Source organism: Triticum urartu, chromosome 1, assembly GCF_003073215.2.
Source record: "Triticum urartu cultivar G1812 chromosome 1, Tu2.1, whole genome shotgun sequence".
Classification (NCBI taxonomy): Eukaryota; Viridiplantae; Streptophyta; class Magnoliopsida; order Poales; family Poaceae; genus Triticum; species Triticum urartu.
The window spans coordinates 86969260-86989040 of NC_053022.1; positions in this window are offsets into that span (position 1 = coordinate 86969260).

Here is a 19781-nt window from a genome sequence, read left to right on the forward strand (position 1 = left end):
GAGATCGGAGAGGCTAAACCCTAGAAGCTAGCCTAGGGTATGATTGTTGTTGTGTATGTTGTCCTATAGACTAAAACCCTCCGGTTTATATAGACACCGGAGAGGGTTAGGCTTACACAAAGTCGGTTACAATGTAGGAGATCTGCATATCCGTATCGCCAAGCTTGCCTTCCACGCCAAGGAAAGTCCCTTCCGGACACGGGACGAAGTCTTCAATCTTATATCTTCATAGTCCAGGAGTCCGGCTGAAGGTATAGTCCGGCCATCCGGACACCCCCTAATCCAGGACTCCCTCACCCCCCGCAAAGACGCTCTTCATGTAGAAGTACGATCGCTGCCACATCTTCACCGACTTTATCAGCCTGATGGTGGGGAAGGGGTTGTCGGCCCCCAACCTCCGCACGGCGATGAATGCGCCACACTGAGCCGGCACGCCTGCAGCCTGGGTGCCGAGCTTGCAGAAGAAGAACTCCCCCCAGAGCTCGAGGATGGGGAGGACTCCGAGGAAGCCTTCACACAAGGCCACGAAGGCGGACAGCAGCACCACCGTATTGGGCGTGAGGTGGTGCGGCTGGAGGCCGTAGAACTCCAGAAAGGAGCGGAAGAAGCTGCTCGCCGGCAGCCCCAATCCGCGCAGGCAGTGCGAGCGGAAGATAACCCGCTCGCCCTCCTCAGGCGCCGGAGAGATCTCCCCCCTCGGCGCAAGGCGTACCCGCACGTAATCTTCGCCGGGAAGCCGACGAGTCTTGCGGAGGAACTCGATATGATCGTCGTGGACTTCTGAGCCATCCTAGGTGCCGGAACGCACCGAGGGAGGCGCGGCAGCAGAAGAAGAACTCATCGTGAGCTGATCGCCGCGGCGTTCGTTAGAGCTTGGGCGCACGGCAGAGCGAGGAAGAAGAAGAAGGAGAAGAGAAAGGAGTAGTGGGAAGGAGGGGCGCGCGTGCTCTGCCGCGCCCCCCTCCTCCCCCTACTTATAGCCTCATGGGCTGCGAAGCCGAGGGGGCGGTCGTGGGATTTACTGCGCCCACGACCCCACGACCCCCACGTTTCCATGACAAAATTACTGCGCGCAGTAACTCCACGGGAATCCCAACCGTCCGCCTGGGCCACAGCGGATCCGCTCGGGCGCCGAGGCGCGATAGTGGCGGGCCCCGCCTACGGGCCTATCCCGTCACGCGCGTAGGCTGGCAGACTGGCCCGGCCGCCTGTTATCACGTGACAGGCCCGAAACGGGCGGCGGCATGGAGGCTTAGCCAGCACGCTACTTGGATCCCGCCGCGACGTTTGAAATATTGTGCGAGTCAGAGTCGGGCGAGTCCGACTCCTTCTAGCCGGCCCGGCAGAAGTCAAGCAAGATCCATGTCTCGGGCACCCAGAAAGAGAAACTGCTGAGGCTCCTCGGCCGATCGTCCGCGACGCCTCATCAGCTTCGGGGACTATTGTCGGAGTAATGGGCCACGGGTAGGCTAACCCGAGTCCCAGAACCTTTCAAGACATCAGGGCAGGCTGCGCCCCTCAAGACCCCAGGACAAAGAGCCGCCTTCTGAGGAGTCGGCGGCAAGGCCACCGACTAGCCACTCGCGGCCGAGTCCCAGGCACGACTTCAGGACAAACTGACTCCTGACTGACGACTTCCCAAGAAGCCGGCCTTGGGGAGTCAGCCCGCGACTCCAGCAAAACCCCACGTCCTCATCAAGAGGGACAGGATAGGGGAGTGGCTACAGTGAAGACTGCTCCCACCCCTTTCCAAAGGCAAGCATGGTCACAGTATGCCGTACTCGCGGAGATCTCCATGCGGCGTGGCACTGTTGCCGTGCCGACCCTGACATCAGCACCGAAGGACCGAATCCTGCGCCCACGACGGCTTGTCTTTACGACCCTAGGCCGGCAGGTCCCACCAGCCAGTGGGACCCCAGGAGACGGCAAGTGCACCACAAGTCGGACCCGTCAGGAGTTGGCCCCTGAGAGTCGGCCGGCTCCTCCCCCGGGGCCCACGCGCCATTAACCAGATGTGACGGAGAGTGGCAATAGTGATCGCCCGCCAGGCGGCGGGGCTGTTGCCACGACTCCATGACGAAGCCCGCGTCATTAGAAGCACGGCTATAGTAATCAGCAGCCGGCAAGACCCGCCCGCGACGGACGCGGCCTGTCGGCTCTGTACCTAGCCAGTCGGCGGGCCCCAGCAGTCGGCGGAGAAGACGGAGGCCGGAGGCACTGACGGCTGGGCCCGCGCCCGGCTGGATTACCATTGTACCCCTGGGGGGTAGGCCTATATAAACCCCCCAGGGCACCCATGCAAAGGGTGGGAATCCATTAGCTCTAGACCAGATCATATAGGAGGGAGAGAGCTAGCCTTGCCCTCTCCTACCTCTAGAAAATAGCTCAAGGAGCAATCGTGTAAACACTTTGCCGTAGTGATCATGCGGAGACCCCGCAGAGCAGCAGTAGGGGTGTTATCTCCCCGGAGAGCCCTGAAGCTGGGTAAGATTCGCCGGCGTGCATGTCTTCGCCTCATCCCGTTTCCAGGCACCGGCGACGTTCTACTCACCCCCACCATGATAAGCCATCCTTTAGCATATGTCACACCCAACCCCCGACAACTGGAAGACACCTGGCACTTCGGTCTCGGGGCGTCACAAAGAGCTCATGGCGAACTACGCTCCGCCCGCGCTCGAGCTCGAACGCTCGACCCGCCTCATCCTCCACCTCGGGGTTGCGGGCGGAGTGCCAAGTGGCGCGCTACCTCCCAGCAAGGGGATGGGGGCTGACACCACGCCTGACGCTAGCCCGTCCTCGCGAGGAGCCCAAGCTGATCGGGGCTCGCCACTTGAAGAGGAACCGAAGATCGAAGTCAACCAGCGGCTATTCATGAGCAAAGGAGGAGTCTTGGGCATGCCCGCCCAGCTCCACGCCAGACGGTGGGGGAGGGGCGGCCAAACCACGGAATCAGCGCGCCACGAAGGCGGGGACACTCCCCCGACCGACCCCGCTCCAGAGGCAGCAGGCAGGCCAGGAACGCTCAAGGCCGATGGGGGAGTTGATGAAGGAGGAGGCCGCCTCTCGGAAGATGCAACAGCTTTAACGGAGGGAGCCCTGCAGGACAGACGTCGGGATAAGAAGACCACACGCAAGAAGCCACGGCAATAAGATGCTTACGCGTCAATGGTGATGTACTTTCGCCGCTTCAACGGCCCGAAGATATTGCTGCCGCTGGGGGATCCCTTCCTCTTGCGGAGCTCCTCGAAGTCCACACACAAACGACTGAAGCGCTGGACGTGACGGCCGGTGCACGGCGGAGCCAAAGAAGAACTGAGAGGGATGGCTTCAGGGGAGCCCGGTCAAGGCGAACAGCCCAGCGCCCTCTCGCTGCAACCTCCCGAGGCTCCTAGAGCCTCAGCCTCGGGAGCCGCACGTCGCGGCTCCTCAGCAACCGACGCCTCAGGAGAGGGGTCGCAGGCCCCCGAGGACGACACCCCCGGATCACCACTCGGCATGTGCTCCTCAGCACTCGAGCCGCCAGCCCCCGTCGGAGCTCGCTCTCCCGCACCGTCACCTGGGGCGAGCTCGGCACCGACGGCGAGGAAGGGAACCACAACGACGGGGTTCTCGCGGGGCCCCACCAAGCCGATTGGGCGCAACCCCCACTCATCAAAGGAAGGCATGCTCGCGGAAAATGCGGCTTTGTTCTCGCAGCGGTACAACAGGCAGCTGTTCTTGGGCATCTCATCCGGCAAAGGGACACCCGATAGGACCATGAGCATTGTTTGCCGCGCCGCAAGAGGAAGTCCCTTCTCCTGAAACCTCATGTTGTCCTGGCTGCGGAGCAAGTCCCACATCGGGCGGGAGTGGTGCTGAAGTGGAGCGACTCGACGCCTGATGAACTCCTTCACCACCATGGGCGCAGTCATGTCGAGGTCCTTCAACCACCTCAGCCTGGCCCAGACGGGGGCAAGGCGGGGGCTCGTGAGCTTCTGATGGCCCCATACGGAGTTTGGAACAGCGGGCCCCGCCGGAACTTGGAGCAGAGGGTTGAGCACGCTGGTGTCAACAAACACCCATCGTATACGGAACTCGCTCGTGGATGAAGCAAGCTCAATGTCGATCCCCGCGCCCGCCGTCGCGGCCACGGCCTGGAAGTCCACGCACCCCGAGCTCTGCCGGGGACCGGAGAGATGCAACGAGAAGAAGTGGCGGAGGAGTGCCACGGAAGGAGCGATGCCCACCATGGCCTCGCACAAGAAGGCGAAGACGGCAAGAAGGGTCACAGATTGAGGGTCGAGATGGAGCATGTGGATCTGATAATGATCGAGCGCCGCGTTGAAGAAGGCGGAGAAGGGGGGAATCAAGCCAGCCCAGAGGGCCTCTATGAAGATCGGAACCTCGGTGACTGCCCGAGCCGTGCGAGCGCGAGACGCGGGCCAAGCCACCGTCTCTCCCCACTCGTTGAAAATGGAAGCAAGCATGGGCCGCACCTTGTCCATGGCCTCGTCGTTTAGCACCTGACGCCGGCCGAGCGCCGGCGCGAAGGATGGAGGTGCGGTTGGCAAAGACAGAGGTTTCTTCCCCTTTTCGGCTTGCTTCGGTGCCATGGCGGTGAAGCAGGCAAAGTGCAAGTCAGAATGGGAGGGTAGAGCAGGGCCTCGAGGAAGCAGGGAGATTGGAAGAGCGAGGCGTGGCGAAGGAAGAATAAATGTGCAAGAGGCGGGGGCCGCATAGCCAGGCGGATTCAAGGGCAGTGTGGGGAAGTGGAGACGCCCATGTCCAATCAACCGCCACGGGTCAACCGAGGCCGCATGCTTTTGGGGCTCGCGGTGCTCCGTACTTGGCCCTTGGCTTCTCCATGAAGCCAAGCCCGAGCGTACCTTGGGCCCGGGGGCTACTATCGGCGTCCTGGGAACGGGGGTCCCCAGATCTGCCTACCTGCGGCCCGCAGCGCGGCTACGCCAGCAGGCTGCACGGCCCATCTTCATCAACAAGGCATCTAAGACCCTTGCAAGGGGCCAAGCCTCGCGAGGAGGACGACACGAGACCCCCTCTAGAGTGGCCTAGTCGGGTAGGCTCACGAGGAGCGGAGATATCAAGGCGAGGCGAACCTCACAAGGCTCTCGTGACATGAGCCATGACGATCGACACCAGGCGGGCGCCAGCGCGCGCAGCGTCCTTGTTTCCTCTTTGGTGCTAAGGAGGCCAGCGCAGGCGAGGAGTACCGAGGCAACAGGCAAAGGTTGCCATATCGGTGCAACAAGACCTAGACCAAAAGGACGGCAGGACGGAGGTCATCGTGGAGCCCAAGACGGCATCACCACCAGAGCCTTTCGCAGGCGGAGACCACCTTTGTCAGGATGGCTTGTACTAGTTGTCCCCCTTAAAATTTGCCCGCCGTTGTTGACTCCCTTCCCGCTCAATATTTGGGAAGAGGACCAGGGCCTATACAAGTAGAGCTAGCCACCGCCGCGCAGGGGGGACGGATGAGAACAAGGGACGAGAGCAGAAGGACGGAGAGAGACCACTCTCACCCACACAAGTTAGCCAAGCACAAGAACACCTCAACCTGAGGAGGCTATTCTTCCCCTTGTATTGTTCATCATCAGCCCAAGAAGCAATCCACCACCACCACACTGGAGTAGGGTATTACACCACAACGGTGGCCCGAACCAATATAAATCTTGTGTCTTTCTGTGTTGCGAGTTTGTCGAGTTCATCCGCGAGATCTTAGCGAGCTAGGGCGTAGATCGGTGGGAGGAAAAGACTTCGTGCGCACCCCAGTGTTCGAACCTTAAGGGTTTGCCGGAACCCCACATCCGACAATGCGCACTCTCATCCTTCCACCATTGCTAGCCTCTCTAATAACGCGCACTTTTCGCTGGTATCATACACCCACCATATACCTTCCTCAAAACAGCCACCATACCTACCTACCATGGCATTTCCGTAGCCATTCCGAGATATATTGCCATGCAACTTACCACCGTTTCGTTTACCATGACACGCTTCATCATTGTCATAATTGCTTTGCGTGATCATGTAGTTGACATCGTATTCGTGGCAAAGCCACCGTTCATAATTTTTTATACATGTCACTCTTGATTCATTGCATATCTTGGTACACCGCCGGAGGCATTAACATAGAGTCATATTTTGTTCTAAGTATCGAGTTGTAATTCTTGAGTTGTAAGTAAATAAAGTGTGATGATCATCATTATTAGAGCATTGTCCCAAGTGAGGAAAGGATGATGGAGACTATGATTCCCCCACAAGTCGGGATGAGACTCCGGACAAAAAAATAAAAAAGAATACCATAAAAAAGGAGAAGGCCCAAAAAAATGAGAGAAAAGGAGAGAAGGGACAATGCTACTATCCTTTTACCACACTTGTGCTTCAAAGTAGCACCATGATCTTCATGATAGAGAGTCTCCTATGTTGTCACTTTCATATACTAGTGGGAATCTTTCATTATAGAACTTGGCTCGTATATTCCAATGATGGACTTCCTCAAAATTCCCTAGGTGTTTGTGACCAAGCGAGTTGGATGCACACCCACTAGTTTCTTTTGTTGAGCTTTCATACACTTATAGCTCTAGTGCATCCGTTGCATGGAAATCCCTACTCACTCGCATTGATATCTATTAATGGGCATCTCCATAGCCCGTTGATACGCCTAGTTAATGTGAGACTATCTTTCCCCTTTTTGTCTTCTCCACAGCCACCATTCTATTCCACCTATAGTGCTATGTCCATGGCTCACGCTCATGTGTTGCGAGAAGATTGAAAAAGTTTGAGAACACAAAAAGTATGAAACAATTGCTTGGCTTGCCATCGGGGTTGTGCATGATTTAAATATTTTGTGTGATGAAGATAGAGCATAGCCAGACTATATGATTTTGTAGGGATAGCTTTCTTTGGACATGTTATTTTGAGAAGGCATGATTACTTTGTTAGTATGCTTGAAGTATTATTATTTTTATGTCAATACTAAACTTTTGTCTTGAATCTTATGGATCTGAATATTCTCGCCATAATAAAGAGAATTACTTGGATAAATATGTTAGGTAGCATTCCACATCAAAAATTCTGTTTTATCATTTACCTACTCAAGGACGAGCAGGAATTAAGCTTGGGGATGCTGATACGTCTACAACGTATCTATAATTTTTGATTGTTCCATGCTATTATATTATCTATTTTGAATGTTTATGGGCTTTATTATGCACTTTTATATTATTTTTGGGACTAACCTATTAACCCAGAGCCATGTGCCAGTTTCTGTTTTTCCCTTGTTGCAGTGTTTCGCAGAAAAGGAATATCAAACGGAGTCCAAATGGAATGAAACCTTCGGGAGCGTGATTTTTGGAACGAACGTGATACAGGAGACTTGTAGTTGAAGTCAAGGAAGCTTCGAGGTGGCCACGAGGCAGGGAGGCGCGCCTGCCCCCCTGGGCACGCCCCCCACCCTCGTGGGCCCCTCATGGCTCCCCTGGCCGACTTCTTTCGCCTATATATATCCATATACCCTAAAAACATCAGGGAGCAGAATAGGTCAGGATTTCCGTCGCCAGAAGCCTCCGTAGCCACCGAAAACCAATCTAGACCCGTTCCGGCACCCTTCCGGAGGGGGCAATCCCTCTCCGGTGGCCATCTTCATCATCCCGGTGCTCTCCATGACAAGGAGGGAGTAGTTCTCCCTCGGGGCTGAGGGTATGTACCAGTAGCTATGTGTTTGATCTCTCTCTCGTGATCTTGAGGTGGTATGATCTTGATGTATCGCGAGCTTTGCTATTATATTTGGATCTTATGATGTTTCTCCCCCTCTACTCTCTTGTGATGAATTGAGTTTTCCCTTTGAAATTATCTTATCGGATTGAGTCTTTAAGGATTTGAGAACACTTGAGGGAGATGAAGATGAAGAGGAGGAGGAGGCGGAAAGTGACTCCCCTCTTAAGGGGAAGAAGAAGAAGAGGGCAGCCTCCACAGACCCAGAGGAGGAGGCGCCCAAGAGGGGGAAGATGGCCCCCTCGGATGGTTCGGATTCGGAGACCGAACCCATCCCAAAGAGGATTCCCAGGGTGAAGCCCCTGGCCGAATTGTAAGTACCTGAAGATCTATTATATGTCTTCGGTCCACTATGTTTTTATAATAGAAAATATCATACTATGTATCTTTCAACCCTGATCATGACCTCCCCAACCCTTCACTATCTGAGGGGAGTTCTCTGTCACCAGAGATGGCAAAGAGCGAGACGCCCCCGCGAGCCCCTTTGCCAATCATCGCAGATGACACCGAGGTGTTGTCCCGAAGGACCTCTCCAGGCCGCGGAGAGGTGGGCGAGGCTGGCGAGATGGTGTCCGAGGGTAATACCTCAGCTACCGAAGACACGGGGGGTGCGACCCCCATGGTGACCGACGGCGGGGGCCCTGACCAGGCCGACCCCCAGCCGGACATTATTCCGAAGACCAACGTGACTCTGGACTCGGAAGAGCAACCCCCTTTGGAGGAGGGGGAGCATCAGCTCCGGTGGCGGCCTCCACTAATCTGGAGGCGCTGAATACTCGGGTGGAAGCACTGCGATATGCTTCCATTGTGGAGGAGCACCGCACCCTGATGGGTGCGGTGGTAGAGAAGGTTTAGTCTGTCAAGAGCGGGCTGAACGAAGCTTTCACCGGCCTGCTAACAGGCTTCGAGGTATGGGACGTAATGCTCTGTATGCTTTTTATATGAAGGAAATATACCTGTATATAGACAGTAGCCCCTGAGACTTTGTCTAATGCTGAAAAAGTCGGACAGAGGATCACATAGTATTCAGAAGAGGTGACGTACTTTTCTATTTATAACAGGCTTCCCTGTTGGCGGCGACCGCCTAGGCCGCCGAGGTTTCTGAGCTTAATCGGAAACTGAAGTTGGCTGATGATGAGATTGACCGCATTAACAAGCGGTTCGATGAGACGCAAGGTATGCGTGTATTTTTAAAGAGTTTGATCATGTATCTGAAGTAATATGCAAATTGGAAGTTTAACACATTTACTGCTGTGATTGTGAGTGCAGTTGGCGCGGCCGAGGTCGAGACCCTCAAGAGCGCCCTTGCCCAAGCCAAGGAAGAGGTGAAGGCGAATAGAGCAGCCGCTGACAAAGCGGCTGTGGAATTGAAGACCGAACAGGTCACCTGCCGCCAGCACGAGGAGAGGGTGGTCAAAGTGGAGCAAGAACTGAAGGACGCCATCGGCAAGTGCGAGGCCTTGGAGGAGAAGACAATGGCCCAAGCGTCCGAACTCGCCAATGCACTCCATGAGTCAAAAGAGGCATGGACCGAGGCCCAGAGTGCTCGTGAAGAGATCCGGCGGGCCGAACAAATAGCGGCTGGTAAGCCCTTTCTTTTGCAGAGTATATTTGCGGGTAAAGGATATGCCTTACTCACTCGTCTGTGGAGTTCTCCAAATGCCTTTGCGGATCTGCCGAGGAGTGCCACCAACGCCATGCAGTTCTTCTGAGCCCAGGAGGGGAACTCGACCGAGAAGCTGTTCTAGTCTCTGTTCCTTGCGCTGGAGCACCCGACGCTGTTGAGCAACCAGATGAAGCAACTGTCGGAGCTGCATAGGATGTCCATCTTGGCCATGAAGGATCTCATAGTCCGGCTCTGGCCAACTGAACCCATTCCTAGCAGCTACTTCAGCTTGGTGAGGTGACTCGTTGATGCACCGCCCCAAGTTGAAGCTGTGAAGCGCTCGGCATGCATAGAGGGTGCGTGGATGGCCTTTGCCCGTGTCAAGATGCACTAGGCGAACATGAAGGCCACCGATGTCACAACCGCCAGCCCGCCCGAAGGCAAGGACCATCGCAAGCCGAAGAGGTACTTTGAATATGTCCTAGCTGGTACCCAAATGGTAGAGGGCCAATGCTCAAACGATGTTATGTTTGAGTGAATGTATGAGGGTTGTTAAAACTTTGTTTTGTGGACCAAAGCTTGTAATATATTGTATGCCTTTATCTAAAGTTATTTTCCTCCTATGCGGGCGTTTTAACTCTGAAAGTTTGCCAGCCGTCGGCTTCAGACCCCACGTAGATGCTACGGGGGTGTTCGGTATAGAGCGTGATCACACTTGACCCAAAGTCTTCGTCCATAAAGGAGGTGTCTGCGCAGTGAACCAGACAATCAGACTATGCGGCTTTATTACTTTCACTTAGCCATAGGAGTTTGACAGTGGGGCTAAGTACTAGCCCCTGGTGCGTAAGCGGCCGTGCGGACTAGGATGCCTTTGTGGCATGACTGGGTGAAGATCAACCCTTCGTATAACACGGAGTAAATCACAAATGATTTGTAGTAAGTCACCAAATTGCCGACCAGCTCTTGCCATATCATGACAGTCGGTTTTCGGCTTTCTCTACTGAGGTGTTTGACCGGACGAACCAGAAACACAATCGCAGTAGTTCTCCCTTTACTACCTTAGCCGAACTAGCGGAATGTAAGGTGGTAACCATAGGAGCCGGGAAACCCAACTATAGACCAAAGACATGATTCGATGTTGATGCATATAGTCCAATATTCGGGACGCCGAAGTATACCCCAGAAGGGTTCTGACTTTTGAAAATATACGTGGCCGAATAGAGCCCCCGGCATTTAGGCCGAACCAAAGTATATGTTGCGATCTGAAGTAAGGAGGGAATGTAGATGGTAAAATAAGCCAATACTGAACAGGGGTTGGCGATAAACTGTTTCCTATATACTCTGGTTAATACGTCAAAATGTGCTATTACAGATAATGCCATAGACATCAAGGCTATTTTACATGCCAAGAATTTGCACACAGCGGAAGCTGTATACAGGGCCTAAAGAAGAGAAGGTAGTCTTGAAGATCCCATTGATGCCCTGCCGCACGTCAGCAACATTTCCCCTTGGTAGAAAATCCTTTGAAAGGAGCAGTCGATGGCCGTTTATACAAAAGGAGCCTAGAAAAGAGCCCTTGCCCAACCGTAGGATGGCTAGGTTTTAATGAACCTGTGGTATAAGAGGGGAAATGGTTAAGGTCAAAATGGGGTCAAGCCGTTTTATGGACCTTGTCTGTAGTGTGCCTCCATCGTTGCCCAGGGTATTTTAAGTGTGTAATTATGCATGCACGGTACACATGCTACGGATTTACTAGGTGACCGACGGAGGCGAAACTGCTAGGCCAACTCTGGATCCACCGAGTTGTCATTCTGCAGAGTAGGCCGGACTCACTTAGCAGTGTCCGGGGTCTTGACGACCGATGAAGTGCTCAGCTTGATGAGACCGCTCTGTACCTCGGCCGCAAGGGCCGCAGTGTGCTCCTCAGTATGGAGGGAGCGCTCCGTGTTTCCATTGACTGTGATAATGCCACGCGGTCCGGGCATTTTGAGCTTTAAATAAGCATAGTCTGTGACTGCGTTGAAACGGGCGAAGGCAGTCCGTCCGAGCAGCGCGTGATAGCCACTGCGAAAGGGGATGATGTCGAAGATCAAGTCCTCACTTTGGAAGTTATCCGACAAACCGAAGATGACTTCCAATGTTAATGAGCCCGTGCAGCGGTCCTCTACGCCAGGTATCACTCCTTTAAAGGTGGTGTGCTAGGCTTAATTCTTGAAGGGTCAATACCCATTTTACGAACAGTGTCTTGATAAATCAAGTTAAGACTGTTACCGCCGTCCATAAGGACTCGAGTGAGATGGTATCCATCAATGATTGGGTCAATTACTAGGGCCGCCGAACCACCATGACGGATACTGGTTGGGTGGTCCCTGCGATCGAAGGTGATCGGACAGGCCGACCATGGATTGAATTTTGGGGCGACAGGCTCTACGGCGTAGACGTCCCTTAGTGTGCACTTGCGCTCTCTTTTGGGGATATGTGTGATGTATATCATATTCACTATTTTTACCTCAGGGGGAAATTTCTTCTGTCCCCCTATGTTCGGTGGGCGGGGCTCATCATCGTCCTCGCTTTGAGGCCCTTTCCCTTTGTGTTTGGTATTAACTTACCGGCATGTTTAAAAACCCAGCAGTTTCTGTTGGAATGGTTGGCAGGCTTGTCGGGGGTGCCATGAATCTGGCAAGGCCTGTCGAGTATCTTGTCCAAATTGGATGGACCGTCCCTATTTCCTTCGAATGGCTTCTTCCGCTAACCGGGTTTAGAGCCACTAAATCCGGCGTTGACCGTTGTATCTTCAGTTTCATCATTGTTGTTCTGACGCTTGTTTTTGTTACGTTGTGTCCTTTCGTTGGCATCCCTGGCCTCCGAAGTGCCAGGGTCGTTGGTACTATTGCTTCTATGAGCCAACCAGCTATCTTCACCCGCGCAGAAGCGGCTCATGAGTGTAGTAAGAGCTTCCATCGTCTTCGGCTTTTCCTGACCGAGGTGTCGGGCGAGCCGTTTGTCACGAACGATGTGCTTAAAGGCCGCTAAGGCTTCGGCGTCCGGACAGTCGATGATTTGGTCCTTTTTTATTAAGAACCGAGTACAGAGTTTGCGAGCTGACCCTTCGGGTTTCTGTACTATGTGACTGAGGTCATCTACGCCCGGTGGCCGGACATAAGTACTTTGGAAGTTGTCTCGAAAAGCATCCTCCAAAGCTTCCTAGCTGCCAATAGATTTCTCTAGGAGGCTATTCAACCAATGTCGTGTTGGTCCCTTTAGATTTAGACGGGGCATTTAATGGCGTGGAGATCGTCAGCGCGAGCCATGTGAATATGGAGATGAAAATCTCCAATCCATATAGCGGGATCTGTCATTCGATTGTATGCTTCAATGTTTACGGGTTTAAAACCTTCTGGAAATAGGTGTTGCATTACCTCACCAGTGAAGCACATGGGGTGTGTGGCGCCTCTGTATCGGGCAACGTCACGACAGAGTTCGGATGACATATGTGTTCGATTTTTGGCCAGAGGTTGGTTATGCTTATCGCGCCAAGCTTGATGGTTGTCATCTCATGTTGGAGGACGTCCCCTTGATCCATAGATTGATCTCGTCTGATCGTCTCTATTGTCCAGGTCCTGACATAAGTCATAGGTGTATCCCGGAGCCGCTACCTCTTTGCCTTGACGGTGAGGTGGTGCGGGCTGGTGTCCGGCATAAGCTGCCGTTTTGTTTCTGAAGGAAATATGCCCTAGAGGCAATAATAAAGTTATTATTTATTTCCTTATATCATGATAAATGTTTATTATTCGTGCTAGAATTGTATTAACCAGAAACTTAATACATGTGTGAATACATAGACAAACAGAGTGTCACTAGTACGCCTCTACTTGACTAGCTCATTGATCAAAGATGGTTATGTTTCCTAACCATAGACATGAGTTGTCATTTGATTAATGGGATCACATCATTAGGAGAATGATGTAATTGACTTGACCCATTCCGTTAGCTTAGCACTTGATCGTTTAGTTTGTTGCTATTGCTTTCTTCATGACTTATACATGTTCCTATGACTATGAGATTATGCAACTCCCATTTACCGGAGGAACACTTTGTGTGCCACCAAACGTCACGACGTAACTGGGTGATTATAAAGGTGCTCTACAGGTTTCTCCGAAGGTACTTGTTGGGTTGGCATATTTCGATATTATGATTTGTCACTCCGATTGTCGGAGAGGTATCTCTGGGCCCACTCGGTAATGCACATCACTATAAGCCTTGCAAGCATTGCAACTAATGAGTTAGTTGCGGGATGATGTATTACGAAACGAGTAAAGAGACTTGCCAGTAACAAGATTTAACAAGGTATTGAGATACCGACGATCGAATCTCGGGCAAGTAACATACCGATGACAAAGGGAACAACGTATGTTGTTATGCGGTTTGACCGATAAAGATCTTCGTAGGATATGTGGGATCCAATATGAGGATCCAGGTTCCGCTATTGGTTATTGACCGGAGACGTGTCTCGGTCATGTCTACATAGTTCTCGAACCCGTAGGGTCCGCACGCTTAAAGTTCGATGATGGTTATATTATGAGTTTATGTGTTTTGATGTACCGAAGGTAGTTCGGAGTCCCGGATGAGATCGGGGACATGACGAGGAGTCTCGAAATGGTCGAGATGTAAAGATCGATATATTGGACGAATATATTCGGACATCGGAAAGGTTCCGAGTGATTCGGGTATTTATCGGAGTACCGGGGAGTTACAGGAATTCACCGGGGAGTGTATGGACCTCATTGGGATTTAGGGGAAAGAGAGAGAGGCAGCCCCCCCCCCAAGGCCTAGTCCGAATTGGACTAGGGGGAAGGGCTGCGCCCCCTCCTTCCTTCTCTTCTCTTTTCCCTTTCCTTCTCTCCTACTCCTACTACTTGGAAGGGCTCCTAGTTCTACTAGGAAAGGGGGAACCCTACTCCCGGTGGGAGTAGGACTCCCCTAGGGCGCGCCATAGAGAGGGTCGGCCCCTCCCATCCTCCACTCCTTTATATACGTGGCCAGGGGGCACCCCATAGACACAACAATTGATCTCTTGATCTCTTAGCCGTGTGCGGTGCCCCCCCCCTCCACCATAATCCACCTCGATCATATCGTAGCGGTGCTTAGGCGAAGCCCTGCATCGGTAGAACATCATCATTGTCACCACATCATCGTGTTGACGAAACTCTCCCTCAACACTCGGCTGGATCGGAGTTCGAGGGACGTCATCAAGTTGAACGTGTGCAGAACTCGGAGGTGCCGTGTGTTTGGTACTTGATCGGTCGGATCGTGAAGATGTACGACCACATCAACCGCGTTGTGCTAACGCTTCCGCTTTCGGTCTACGAGGGTACGTGGACAACACTCTCCCCTCTTGTTGCTATGCATCACCATGATCTTGCGTGTGCGTAGGAAAATTTTTGAAATTACTATGTTCCCCAACGGTGGTATCAGAGCCTGGTTTTATGCGTAGATGTCATATGCACAAGTAGAACCCAAGTGAGTTGTGGGCGATATAAGTCATACTGCTTACCAGCATGTCATACTTTGGTTCGGCGGTATTGTTGGATGAAGCGGCCCGGACCGACATTACGCGTACGCTTACGCGAGACTGGTTCTACCGACGTGCTTTGCACATAGGTGGCTGGCGGGTGTTAGTTTCTCCAACTTTAGTTGAACCGAGTGTGGCTACGTCCGGTCCTTGCGAAGGTTAAAACAACACCAACTTAACAAACTATCGTTGTGGTTTTGATGCGTAGGTAAGAACGGTTCTTGCTAAGCCCATAGCAGCCACGTAAAAATTTGCAACAACAAAGTAGAGGACGTCTAACTTGTTTTTCAGGGCATGTTGTGATGTGATATGGTCAAGACATGATGCTAAATTTTATTGTATGAGATGATCATGTTTTGTAACCGAGTTATCGGCAATTGGCAGGAGCCATATGGTTGTCGCTTTATTGTATGCAATGTAATCGCCCTGTAATACTTTATCACTAAGCGGTAGCGATAGTCGTGGAAGCATAAGATTGGCGAGACGACAACGATGCTATGATGGAGATCAAGGTGTCGCACCGGTGACGATGGTGATCATGACGGTGCTTCGGAGATGGAGATCACAAGCACAAGATGATGATGGCCATATCATATCACTTATATTGATTGCATGTGATGTTTATCTTTTATGCATCTTATCTTGCTTTGATTGATGGTAGCATTATAAGATGATCCCTCGCTAAATTATCAAAGTACAAGTGTTCTCCCTGAGTATGCACCGTTGCGAAAGTTCTTCGTGCTGAGACACCACGTGATGATCGGGTGTGATAGGCTCTACGTTCAAATACAACGGGTGCAAAATAGTTGCACACGCGAAATACTCAGGTTAAACTTGACGAGCCTAGCATATAACAGATATGGCCTCGGAACACTGAGACCGAAAGGTCGAGCGTGAATCATATAGTAGATATGATCAACATAGTGATGTTCACCATTGAAACTACTCCATCTCCATGATGATCGGACATGGTTTAGTTGATATGGATCACGTGATCACTTAGAGGATTAGAGGGATGTCTATCTAAGTGGGAGTTCTTAAGTAATATGATTAATTGAACTTAAATTTATCATGAACTTAGTCCTGGTAGTATTAGCATATCTATGGTGTAGATCAATAGCTCGCGTTTAGCCCCCCTGTTTTATTTTTGATATGTTCCTAGAGAAAACTAAGTTGAAAGATGTTAGTAGCAATGATGCGGATTGGATCCGTGATCTGGGGTTTATCCTCATTGCTGCACAGAAGAATTATGTCCTTGATGCACTGCTAGGTGACAAACCTATTGCAGGAGCAGATGCCGATGCTATGAACATTTGGCTAGCTCAATATGATGACTACTTGATAGTTCAGTGCACCATGCTTAAACGGCTTAGAATCAGGACTTCAAAGACGTTTTGAACGTCATGGACCATATGAGATGTTCCAGGAGTTGAAGTTAATATTTCAAGCAAATACCCGAGTTGAGAGATATGAAGTCTCCAACAAGTTCTATAGCTAAAAGATGGAGGAGAATAGCTCAAGCAGTGAGCATGTGCTCAGATTGTCTGGGTACTACAATCGCTTGAATCAAGTGGGAGTTAATCTTTCAGACAAAATAGTGATTGACAAAATTCTCTAGTCACCATCACCAAGTTAGTAGAACTTCGTGATGAACTATAATATGCAAGGGATAACGGAAACGATTCCCAAGCTCTTCGTGATGCTGAAATCGACGAAGGTAGAAATCAAGAAAAGCATCAAGTGTTGATGGTAAACAAAACCACTAGTTTCAAGTAAAGGGACAAAGGGAAGAAAGGGGAACTTCAAGAAGAACGGCAAGCAAGTTGCTGCTCAAGTGAAAAAACCCAAGTCTGGACCTAAGCCTGAAACTGAGTGCTTCTACTGCAAAGGGACTGGTCACTGGAAGCGGAACTACCCCAAGTAATTAGCGGATAAGAAGGATGGCAAAGTGAACATAGGTATATTTGATATACATGTTATTGATGTGTACTTTACTAGTGTTTATAGCAACCCCTCAGTATTTGATACTAGTTCAGTTGCTAAGAATAGTAACTTGAAACGGGAGTTGCAGAATGAACAGAGACTAGTTAAGGGTGAAGTGACGATGTGTAATGGAAATGGTTCCAATATTGATATGATCATCATCGCACACTCCCTATACTTTCGGGATTAGTGTTAAACCTAAAATTAATGTTATTTGGTGTTTGCGTTGAGCATGAATATGATTGGATCATGTTTATTGCAATACGGTTATTCATGTAAGTTAGAGAATAATTGTTGTTCTGTTTACACGAATAAAACCTTCTATGGTCATACACCCAATGAAAATGGTTTGTTGGATCTCGATCATGGTGATACACATTTTCGTAATATTGAAGCCAAAAGATGCAAAGTTAATCATGATAGTGCAACTTATTTGTGGCACTGCCGTTTAGGTCATATTGGTGTAAAGCACATGAAGAAAATCCATGCTGATGGGCTTTTGGAATCACTTGATTATGAATCAGTTGATGCTTGCGAACCATGCCTCATGGGCAAGATGACTAAGACTCCGTTCTCCGGAACAATGGGGCGAGACAGATTTGTTGGGAATCATTCACACTGATGTATGTGGTCCGATGAATATTGAGGCTTGCGGCAGGTATCATTATTTTCTGATCTTCACAGATGATTTGAGCAGATATGAGTATATCTACTTGATGAAACACAAGTCTGAAACATTTGAAAAGTTCAAAGAATTTCAGAGTGAAGTGGAGAATCATCGTAACAAAAATAAAAGTTTCTACGATATGATCGCAGAAGTAAAAAAATTGAGTTACGAGTTTGTCCTTCAGTTAAAACAATGTGAAATAGTTTCACTACTCACGCCACCTGGAACACCACAGTGTAATGGTGTGTCCGAGCGTCGTAACCGTACTTTACTAGATATGGTGCGATCTATGATGTCTCTTACCGATTTACCACTATCGTTTTGGGTTATGCATTAGAGACAGCTACATTCACATTAAATAGGGCACCATCTAAATCCGTTGAGACAACCCCGTATGAACTATGGTTTGGCAAGAAACCTAAGCTGTCGTTTCTTAAAGTTTGAGGTTGCAATGCTTACGTGAAAAGGTTTCAACCTGATAAGCTCAAACCCAAGAAGTGTGTCTTCATAGGATACCCAAAAAGAAAATGTTGGGTACACCTTCTATCATAGATCCGAAGGCAAGATATTCATTGCTGAGAATGGATCCTTTCTAGAGAAGGAGTTTCTCTCAAAAGAAGTGAGTGGGAGGAAAGTAGAACTTGATGAGGTAACTGTACATGCTCCCTTATTGGAAAGTAGTTCATCATAGAAATCTGTTCCTGTGACTACTACACCAATTAGTGAGGAAGCTAATGATGATGATCATGTAACTTCAGATCAAGTTACTACCGAACCTCGTAGGTAAAACAGAGTGAGATCCGCACCAGAGTGGTATGGTAATCCTGTTCTGGAGGTCATGTTACTTGACCATGACGAACCTATGAACTATGAGAAAGTGATGATGAGCCCAGATTCCGCGAAATGGCTTGAGGCCATGAAATCTGAGATGAGATCCATGTATGAGAACAAAGTATGGACTTTGATTGACTTGCCCAATGATCGGCGAGCCATTGAGATTAAATGGATCTTCAAGAGGAAGACGGACGCTGATAGTAGTGTTACTATCTACAAAGCTAGAATTGTTGCAAAAGGTTTTCGACAAGTTCAAGGTATTGACTATGATGAGAGTTTATCACTCCTATCTATGCTTAAGTATGTCCGAATCATGTTAGCAATTGCTGCATTTAATGAAATCTGGAAAATCGATAAACAAAAACTGCATTCCTTAATGGATTTATTAAAGAAGAGTTGTATATGATGCAACCAGAAAGTTTTGTCAATCCTAAAGGTGCTAACAAAATATGCAAGCTCCAGCGATCCATCTATGGATTGGTGCAAGTATCTCGGAGTTGGAATATACGCTTTGATAAGTTGATCAAAGCATATAGTTTTATACAGACTTGCGGTGAAGCCTATATTTACAAGAAAGTGAGTAGGAGCACTACAGCATTTCTGATAAGTATATGTGAATGACATATTGTTGATCGGAGATAATGTAGAATTATTCTGCAAAGCATAAAGGAGTGTTTGAAAGGAGTTTTTCAAAGAAATACCTTGGTGAAGCTGCTTACATATTGAGCATCAAGATCTATAGAGATAGATCAAGACGCTTGATAAGTTTTTCAATGAGTGCATACCTTGACAAGATTTCGAAGTAGTTCAAAATGGAACAGTCAAAGAAGGAGTTCTTGCCTGTGTTACAAGGTGTGAAACTGAGTAAGACTCAAAGCCCGACCACGGCAGAAGATAGAAAGAGAATGAAAGTCATTCCATATGCCTTGGCCATAGGTTCTATAAAGTATGCCATGTTGTGTACTAGATCTATTGTATACCCTACACTGATTTTGGCAAGGGAGTACAATAGTGATGTAGGAGTAGATCACTGGACAGCGGTCAAAATTATCCTTAGTGGAATAAGGATATGTTTCTCGATTATGGAGGTGACAAAAAGGTTCGTCGTAAAGGGTTACGTCGATGCAAATTTTGACACTGATCCAGATGACTCTAAATCTCAATCTGGATACATATTGAAAGTGGGAGCAATTAGCTAGGGTAGCTCCATGCAAAGCATTGTTGACATAGAAATTTGCAAAATACTTATGGATCTGAATGTGGCCGACCCATTGACTAAACTTCTCTCACAAGCAAAACATGATCACACCTTAGTACTCTTTGGGTGTTAATCACATAGCGATGTG